This window comes from Myotis lucifugus, unplaced genomic scaffold (assembly GCF_000147115.1).
Source record: "Myotis lucifugus unplaced genomic scaffold, Myoluc2.0 scaffold_63, whole genome shotgun sequence".
NCBI classification, from domain to species: Eukaryota; Metazoa; Chordata; class Mammalia; order Chiroptera; family Vespertilionidae; genus Myotis; species Myotis lucifugus.
The window spans coordinates 398963-409291 of NW_005871111.1; positions in this window are offsets into that span (position 1 = coordinate 398963).

Sequence of the window (10329 nt, forward strand, 5' to 3'; positions counted from 1 at the left end):
TGGTAACCTATTCTGATTTGTGTTTTAGAAAGATCTTTCTGGATTCAATAAAAGGAATGGAGAAAATAGGATCATACAAAGGCACTGTGTATTTGATGAAGAGGGAGGGAAAGAGTTGAGAGACATTTAAAGATATTTAAGAAGTGAGCTTGAGAATACTTCATGATAAATTAGGTGTCAGAAGTATGAAGGAGAATGAGAGCCCCTAAAATAGTTGGATGGCAATTACACTCCCCAAATTTCTCTTCATTAGCCTTCCCCCAGGATTAATAACCCAGTTTTCCATTTTTATATCATCCTAGTCCCTCCCAATCTAATTGCTATTCACCATAAGTGAGCTGAATTACTGGGGAGCTTGACCACAGTCTCAATGGAACAACACACTCAAGTTGAAGCCACTTACTTAAATATCTTAGTCAAGTTCAAATTATCTTCAGAGGGTCAGATAACTAATTTAAAAAAAAGGAACTTGGTGATAATCCAAGGCAGAAAATTTAAAATAATTGGAAATTCTCCTTGCTGAGTAATGAATCTAAAGTTCATACAAACCAAATTATACCCAATGGCCTTTAGAAAATGATGGGAAGTTGAAGGTAATGACCACAAATCAAGAAGAGTGATTACCTGAGGGGTGAGGTAGAGAAGGGGTGTGGTGTGGGCAGGAGGAATGCAGTTCAAGAAGGGTAAACAGAGGCCTTCCATTATAGCTAAAGTGTCTCCTTCGTATGCTGATGGTGGGCACACAGTGTTCACATCACCATTTTAGACACTATTTGATGGGCCTGAAATATACATACCTGGGATCACATTAGGAATCTGTGCCTACCACTGTGATCCTGGCCACAGGTTCCAGAATGCCCTTTGAATGACCTTGCTTGCAAGGTTAGAGACTTTAACAGGTGCCAACTCTCTCTTTACCTGGTTATTGGTAGATTCTTGTATATCTGAAGGAATCTCATGCATGTACTAGTAGAGTATAGTGCCACAGCTAGTTGTATTTTACCTGCTTCTTGGTATATCACTCACAGGTATCTAGTAAATAAAACTTTGAAAATTAAAGGGAAAAAATGAAAGAGAGACAACAGAGATAATGATTTATGCCAGTGGGATTTACAATATGTATCTTGAAGCCCCAGACACTCTTTGGAGGGTGAAGGTTGAGCCACTCGTGCTGGGCCTCCCACCCAGCTACCCATCAGTGTTTTCACTTGGTTACATACTGGCTTTCCACTCAGTAGGTGATTTGAATGGTGAGTTCTACAGTTTAAAAAATTATTTAGCAAATAATGGGTTTTGATAACTAGAAATTTTAATTCCCTCTATTTCTCTTTCATAACCAGAATTTAGGCATGGCGAGTTCCTTGTATACATACATCCACATACATAATGTATACCTACACACATACACAGCTTATTCACACATACACACACACACACATACATACACACACACACACACAATGGTTAATGCCCAAGTGAACCCAACAAACAAGAACAATACAACATTACTGACTGAAGACCCCATTCTCCCTTTATCATTCAAAGGGAAGAATCATTTTTATATTGACTTCTCCGTGAAACCTTTGTGATCATTTTAGGCACACTAAGCTCAAACCAAGGGCTGGTACTGGTTCGTGCTGTGTTTTCACTTTACAACCCTTACTCTGCTCAGCCCACAATTACCACTCTGTTACTTGTCAAGTCAGAAAACAAATGAGTAAATCTAATATGAAAGAACAAAATAACACAAATATATGAATGGTTCATCAATTAATTTACAAATAAATTCTCTTCTGCCCTCATTAAAGTCATGGATCATCCACAATATGAACACATACATAAATTTCTACCCATGTTAATTTCACAGCTAGAATCCATGCCTGACAACATTTTCATGCATAAACACTTAGAATCAAGGCAAAAGGTCTTTCTTAAACTAACATAATTATTCTTGACAGTAGCAGTATAAATGACTTATGTCAGAAATTTGTTAATTGTATCTCTGTTACTGACATCCACTTTGTTGACTAGCTTTACCATGAAAAGTCTTTTTTTAAAAAAATATATATATTATTGATTTTTTTACAGAGAGGAAGGGAGAGGAATAGGGAATTAGAAACATTGATGAGAGATAAACATCAATCAGCTGTCTCCTGCACACCCCCTACTGGGGATGTGCCCACAACCAAAGTACATGCCCTTGACCGGAATCCTGGAATCGAACCTGGGACCCTTGAGCCCGCAAGCTGATGCTCTATCCACTGAGCCAAACCGGTTAGGGCCATGAAAAGTCTTTTTATTGGGAAGCATGTCAGGGGCCTCCCATGTGGAAATATGCTAGAATGCAGGCAACGACTATCTAATTGCATACTTTTCCATCACTTTATTTTTCTATGGACAAATCCAAAGGCCAATAGGTCAGCCACACAATAGTTTCCTCACTCAATAGAGAAAAATAGAGACCTAAAATTAAAATTCAAATCAGTTATTGTTGGTTGGGCACCTACTAGCAGGACTGTGATAGATGTAATGCAGGAATGCAAAGATATCCTCAAGAAGTTGACAATCCGGGTAGGGTTACAGACACTTCATTCATTTAGTCACTTAACTACTTATTTAACATATACTATGAGCCAGGCGCTTTTGCTAAGCCCTAATGATAGATATAAACAAACTGGTAGAGCAGTGCAGTAGGTAAGGCAAATATTAAACAACTAGAGGCCCAGTGCACGACGTGCATGCACTCCGGCGGGGGGGGGGGGGGTCCTCAGCCTGGCCTGCACCCTCTCACAGTCCAGGAACCCTCAGGGGATGTCCAACTGACAGCTTAGGTCTAAGCCGGCAGTCAGACATCCTTAGCGCTGCCACAGACACGGGAAAGGCTCCCACCACCACCGCTGCTCTCACTAGCCATGAGCCTGGCTTCTGGCTGAGTGGCGCTCCCCCTATGAGAGTGCACTGACCACCAGGGGGCAGCTCCTGTGTTGAGCGTCTGGCCCCTGGTGGTCAGTGCACATCATAGCAACCGGTCATTCCGCTGTTTGATCTATTTGCATATTTGCCTTTTATTATATAGGATAAGCATACATACCAATACAAAATTATAAATTGTTAAGTATTTTATAGGAAAAGAATGAGATCCTATGAAAGAATAATAGGTACTTATACAGTGAGGCAAAGTGGGTTTACAGTTGTTCGTATGAAAAATAATACAATAATTAACAAATAATAATGTAAAAATAAACTGTTTCACATACTCACAACTGTAAACCTACTTTTGCCCCACCCTGTACTTTAAAGGGAGTATGCAGAGGTGACCTCTGAGAAAGAATCATTTGTGCTTCCCTCTACCTGTGACACTTATAGTGATATAGTGTAGGTAATAGGGGCTAACTATAAGATGTAGGCATTTCAGTGGTGTATAAGTTAAAAAGGCATTTACCTCCAGCTAAGGGACTCCTCATGAAAGAGACATCAGTTTTGGCTCTCAGAGAATGGGCAGAGATTCGATATGTGGGAATAACTGTATGAACAAAGGAAGGGAGGAAGGAAAGCAGAGTATGTCTAGGAAACAGCAAGCGACTGAGTGAAGGAAGGAACATGGATCAAAACAGATTGTGGAGTACCTAGAATGTCAGGCCAGGGAATTTAAACCTTATTCTATAGGCTTCAGATGAGAGTAACAAGACAAGCAAAACTGCAGTGGTCCATGTGAGAATGATGAGGGATTGAAATGGGACAGTAGGTCCAATAACGGGAAGGGTGTGACAAATGGCAAATGTTGGCTAGATGTTTTCCCTGGCTGCCCATAGTCCAGTCCTGATTGGCCTCAGGAAGTGAGAGTGTGGTATCAATTGTGAGGCTAAAATCTTGAGTCTCTGGGACTAGGGAGATGGTGGTGTCACTAATCAGGCAGGGAAGCCATGAGCAGGAGGAGGTCTATGGAAAAGATGCCTTATTCCTTGTTGGTTTGGGAACATGTTGAGTTTAGGGACTCACAGGGCCCTATGTCCAGAAGGCCATATAAATACAGGTCTGTAGTGCCCAAGCCTGGACGACTAAGCCAGGGAGTAGTAGACTGACTCAGTGAGGCAGCCTCAATCCGGGTTCAAAGCCCCATGTCTCTACATGTGTTCTGTTTAGCCGATGCGATGTCATGAAGTATTCACTACACTCAAGCCCGGGCCTCTCTGAGAACAGGGGTCACTGTACCTAACTTAATATTCTCTGGGATTATTACTGCTAATAACTCTTTACCGGGGAAATCAAATAGCTGTAACTTTTCACTGTTGTTGGAAAAGCTTCAGGGGTGAGTCATGTATTACCCACAGAAGAACTCTGTCCACACTAGCCATACAGTAAAATTAAGTTCAAATGAAATGGTTTGGGGGAGTGTTTCATTTCAGAAAGGCTTATGTGCTGCCTCTTCCTGGAAATGAGTCTTATAGGGCATTAAAAAGCTCTGTGTCCTATGTGGTGTTTAATATAAGGGCTTCATTTTTCCTTTAATCTACATGAGGGCAATACTAAAATTCATAAGTAGGAAAAGCAGTTGCAGTAAACCTTAACAGTTATAGCACTGTATAGTTTATGAAACACTTTTTCCAATCTTTCTCTTTAGGTCCTCAAAACAACCCAGCAGAATCAGCATTGCTGCTGTCCTCTCCTTTAGAGAAACTGAGGCTCAGAGAGGTCACGGGAAGTACCCAAGGTCACCTAAGTAGACAGTGTTGAGTTCAAAGATCATATTTGCATCATACTGTATATCTGTGCAGCATTTTATAGTTGATAACACACTTTTATGATAACCTATTACTAGCAGATCTTCAAAGGCCCCATTGTTGGCCATTGTTGACTCTCCCCTAAGACAGAGGGACCAGAGACGTGGTGACTGTCACAAAGAGAGTGGGAGAGCCTAGACTCCTGGTCTGGCTCCCCGATTCTACTTCCCACACTGGGTAGACCTCCTTCCACGACACCCAGCGAGCAGGGCCCATTGATTATCATTATTGTCAGACAAGCAGGACTTTCATCTATTGGAGTCTACAGGACTAAAATAGCCCTCATGAATTCTTCCTTCTCTATACACCCTAACCCTCTATGCACCACTGAGGGGACACTCCCCTTTCCTTGAAATTTTTCAAGGGTTCCAGATTTGAGAACCCCAAATTGATCTTCATCGCCTTCACCCATACATTCCACTACCAATTCCATCCCACTTATGGAGGTTAGTAAGAGGAAAAGCTCTTTGATCTCCAAAGCAAGTCAACCCAGCCTGCCAGTGATTGCTCGGTCCATTCCACTGGGCAATACCCAGAGAATACAGAGTAACCCTGCCCAACACACAGATCCTACAAAGTGACCTGAATATAATTGAGTCACTTTGAGCCATTTTTACCCTGGAGCCTATTACTGGTGGATATCAAAAGCCATACTCCAAAAGCACTGAAGTGTAATGGAGGTTTTTACCCAAGGCTTCTTCACGAAGGTGGAGCAGAAGGTTAACTTTTCTGATCACAAAGCAAAACCTTGTCTAAGTCATCCTTGGAAGTCTCTGGTTCTACCAAGTTTCCTTTCCCTATAACTCTTGCTATCCCTCTCCTACTCCCTGTACCTATCTCTTCTATTTGTAGAGCCATTGACATCCCCATTCCCTAACCCCATTCAGGAAACCTAAAAATATTCCTTGGGATCCACTCTCTTTAAAAATTTCAGGAACTTGTGAGCAGGAAGGGGGAGAGTTGGAGAAAAATTATTGATTGAAATATCATTCCCACACCCAAATAAAAACATAATAGCCAACATTTTCTGTCTCAGCTCCTTTGCATACTTTCACCCTAATTCTCAAAACAACCCTTATGAGACAAGTATCGATCCCCATTTTACAGATGAGTATACTGAGGCTTAGAGACATTAAGCTAGAGAAGAGTATTAAATTAAGCTACAGCTGGGAAAGTGCAGACCCAAGTCTATCTGACCCCAAAAAATCATGCATCCCCTACCACACTGCACAGAAAGAGAAACTGCGAGCTGTGTTCCCTATGAGAGTGGTCCTCTCCGCCCCAGCCACCCAGCTCAAGCCAGCTGCTGCCCTCCCCCTTCCACCCGCTGTTTCCTCTGGCCAGAGGCTAAAGGAAGCTTGTTACCTTTTCAGCTGATAGACCCACTTCCTGAGCCAGCCCTGGGTGCTAGTACACACATGGCCCAGCTCCCTCGTGCCCAGAGACCTGCTCACCAGCCTCTGGTCACATCTGGAACATATTTTAAATGACTGCTAACCACACTGCAAAATACGTTTTTTTGAAGCAAAGATTGCAAGAGATTAAGCTGGTGGCTTAGGCTCACTTGCTGAAGTTCAGCACAGGAGATCTGCATCCCCATTTCCCCTGCTCTCACTGGCTCTGCCTGGGCAACTGAACACAGGAAGTTTGGCCCTGATGAGCATAGAACCCTCAGTTGTCTTCTGGACTCACAGCTTCTACCTGCAAGCAGGGAGCAGTGGGAAGTGGTCTAGGATGAACAGAGCTGATGGATGCACTCAGGTTGGAAACCCAAGTGACCCAAGTGTGAGTCCCACACCTGTGTGATGCTGGGTGAGGCACCCAACTGCACCAAGCCTATGCTTTCTCCCCTGAATAAGAGAGGGCTGTGAGGGAGTATGAGGTAATTTGAGCACCTACAACAAAGTTCTCAGCAAATGAATTTTATCTGTATTAACTCCAGCAACAGCCTCAGCTCTCTCCTGACCTCCATAGTATTGGGGCAGTCATTGAATTGCTGAGCTCTGAGTTTCTTCACCTGCACCAGCAGGTTGGGCTCAATCATCTCTTGGGTCTTTTCCTGCATTGATTTTCTATAAAGCCATCTTCACTTTGGGGCGGGGGGGGGGGATTTTCTTTTCCTGTTTGTTGGATGAAAATAAAATCACTCATTCCCCAAACCTCTTGAAAAGGAGGGACTCCACTTGGCATGACTTTCACTGGAAACAGCTCTTCTTTTCCAGAATTGGAATAAAAAGCATGTGTTGTTTACTGTTTGTTCAGGTTCAGAGCAAAAGAGAAATGGTAGAGTAGCTTCACGTGACCAGGAGGTCTGGGGCGGGAGGGCAGGTATGGTTAATGTGTCAAATCCACATCCTCTGCTCTGTCTGGGGTCACTCAGAGTGCACACCTATTGTGTGACAAAAGTAACAAAACCGTATTCCCAAAGATCTGCATCCTGGAGCAGAAATCTTCCAATCAGAACCTGGGAGTGATAATCACTATGAGGGGGCCATAAGGGGAAGTAGGGAGGTGATGAAGTGACCACTGGCTTGTGCTGGGGGGTAGAAAAGAGAGAAAGAGAAATAGTCCTAACGGCATTAACCAAGCCTTCCAAACCCCAGCCAGGGGGCACCATTATAGACAAATGCCTGCTTCAACTGTTAAGAACAAGTAAAAGTAAAGGTTTCCTACCCCTTCTTCTGAAAGAGTTTTGCCATTTGGACAGACTTTCAGGGTCACTTTCAGACCCATCTCTGGAAGAACAAGGACTCCCAGACCCCTCCTAACTTATTTGTTTGTGAGAACAAACCCATGTGTCTTTATTCAAAATACAGATCGATGCCCAGTCCTAGCCCTCAGGCTTTCTGAGGCCCTTCTGCCTCCCGTCCCTTGCTTGTGCCCCCTACCCTGTGGCCACTCTTGGAAAGAAATGTCCTTCCAGTTAAACATGCTTTGGCTAATTAATTTACTCCATCTGTTTTTCCTCAGAACTTTGACCATGACACAAAAGTTCCCAAAACAGATTTGGTTCTTATATTGACCAATCAGGTCACCCGTAATTGATGGAGGATAGAGTATGGAAGACTAAAGGAAAGGAGCACATAAGATCTCTCCTCCCCCCACCCCCCCACCCCCGCCCCTTCATTTGCCTGGCTTTTAGGCAAATTGCTGATTTATCCAGTGTGTTAAATAATGGAGACATCTGAAACTGCATAGAAAAGAAGCTAATCTCTACTTTGCAAGGGAATTTTGAAACCTAACCTTGTTCAAGTCATTGATAGAAGAAATGGGGAGGAAGAGAAGTAAACCAACTCATGCATAATTGTTGAATGAATGAGTGAGTGAACAATACTAATTGAGCAACTACCATGAGCCAATTCCCTTACCAGGTGGCTTCCATGTAGTTAATCTTCAGAACAAGTGTGTGGTAGGTAGAATAATGCCTATGTCACAGATGAGGCCACTGTACCCCAGAAACGTGGAAAATGTGCCTGGCGTCACTCAGGCCTTGATTCAATCTCAGCTCCGCATCACCCTAAAATCTACTACACCTACCAGGCCACACTAGGAAATGTGTAACACCTTGTTGTGCGTTTTCCAAATTCTGATGACTCAGAGTCTCTACCAGGACCCCAGAGTGTCTTCAGAGGTGGGGAAAGTAAGGCAACCTGACTGTTGCTCGTGAGCTCGCCCTGACAGGTTTGCAGAAGCAAACGGGGCCTCAGGTGTACACACTTCCTTCATTAGGTTAGTCGCCTTTATTCAAAGTCAAATGCCCTTTATCTGAATTGACAGCAGGTTTCTGATCAAATATTACGGAGTCTGCCTCTAGGTGCGAACCTGAGTGAGTTCCTCCGTTTCCCCTCGGTTAATGCCTTGTGGCTCGAGTGCCAGAACTGAGCAGTGTGAGCCGGCCTAACACGATGTGGCAGCTCACATCCGAGGGAGAAAGCAGCTCCTCTCCGCCATCTCCCCATTGCCCACGTGCACAGCGTGCGCATTTCCAACCCGGTCTGCCGTGGCCTTTTAGCACACCCGGGGCTGTCGCCTGGGAAGGTCACTTCTACATTTGCAGGCTTTGCATCGCCTCCCTGCTATGGAGTTACGGGACAGAGCGGAAAAGAGCCCAATGTTAGTGTATGTTGGTCCCTCCGATACCACGCTAAAGGGACTGACCCTGGGGCTCGGGGTGAGAGTGCTGATGGCCGGGCTCAGTACCCCTACCATTCATGTGGGCTCTCAGCTGGCGTCCAGGCTGTCCGATGGAGTCAGGACGGATTTGGCCCGCGCAGGAGCAATGCCGGTCCAGCCCACAGTGGATGGAGAGAACCTTGACAACACGAACAATGGACCGCACATCATTTTCCTGAGGCGGTGCCGGTGCACGGGAAGATCTCTGCCAAATCTCACCCCCTCGCCAAGGCTTCCAGGTGTTTCTTTGTGTTTGCGCAGAGAACGAACATCATTTTTCCCTTCATTTTGGAAGAGGTGGTCCAAAGTGTCTCAGCGACAGTAGTTGCAACATGTCAGAGCGGGAATTTATTATCTCAGCCCCAATAGGTCTTAATAAGCCTTACACAACTGTTTAGGCATTTATTCTATTAACGGCTGTTCATTCTGGTGGCTTCACCTGAATATTCATGATCCTCCTATCCCCAGAGCTTCAGCACAGCAGCTGTTTGAAACCTGCAGCAAATGTTCAAGAGAGTTCCACAAATATAAACACCCTCCCCGCTGAACAGCCCAGCCTGGCCGCACAGAGCCCAGCCATGAAACATTTATGTCCAGTGTGGTTTTTTGAGGGCAGCATTTACAAAACTTAAATCACCTCCCCCTTTGGGGAGTCCTTTACCCTGACTGGGACATGACCACGTGGACAGAGGGTCCAGGGCGCCCAGATTCACAAAGATAACTGCCGGTTCCCCCCGCTTCCTCCCATCACACCGCTTCCTCCCATCACGGGAGGTTCTGAATGAATTCCAACTGGAAGTGAAGCCAGAACAACGCAGGGATGGGGTGCAGGTGGGACGTGCAGTACACACTTCAGGGGATGTTGCTGAGTTGGTTGTTTGTGAAGGAGTGAGGGGATTCGTACAGGGAATGTTTTTTTTTTTTTTTTGTAGAAAAGCAAGCAAAGAATTTATTGACTACAGCAAAAATATACATAGAAGAGTGAAACGAGGAAGGGCATAAAAGAAGCAACAGGAAAGCCTAGGCTGGGCTGCTTTGGCTCACTGGGAAGTCAGAGAAAAGGGGGGAAAGGAGCCTTAGAGACAGGTTCAGGGGTTAGACCCGGATGGGCTGCTGCTGCCCATTGCTTCCCTGGTTGCAAGCCTCAGGGGGTCACTTAGAGGTTAGGGGATACATGGGGGGATGGGGGGCGTAGGTAAGAGAAGGAGAGGTGGCAGGGAGGAATGGCCAGGGGTGTGCTTCCTGAAGGGAGAGCAGCCCAGGGAATGTTTTTAACATGAAAACACCAAAGAAAAAGGATTGCTGGTGGCTTTCCAAAGGGATCTAATTCAGAAGATGGGATTAAATTAGCAAGAAGGCGACCTGACACGTGATT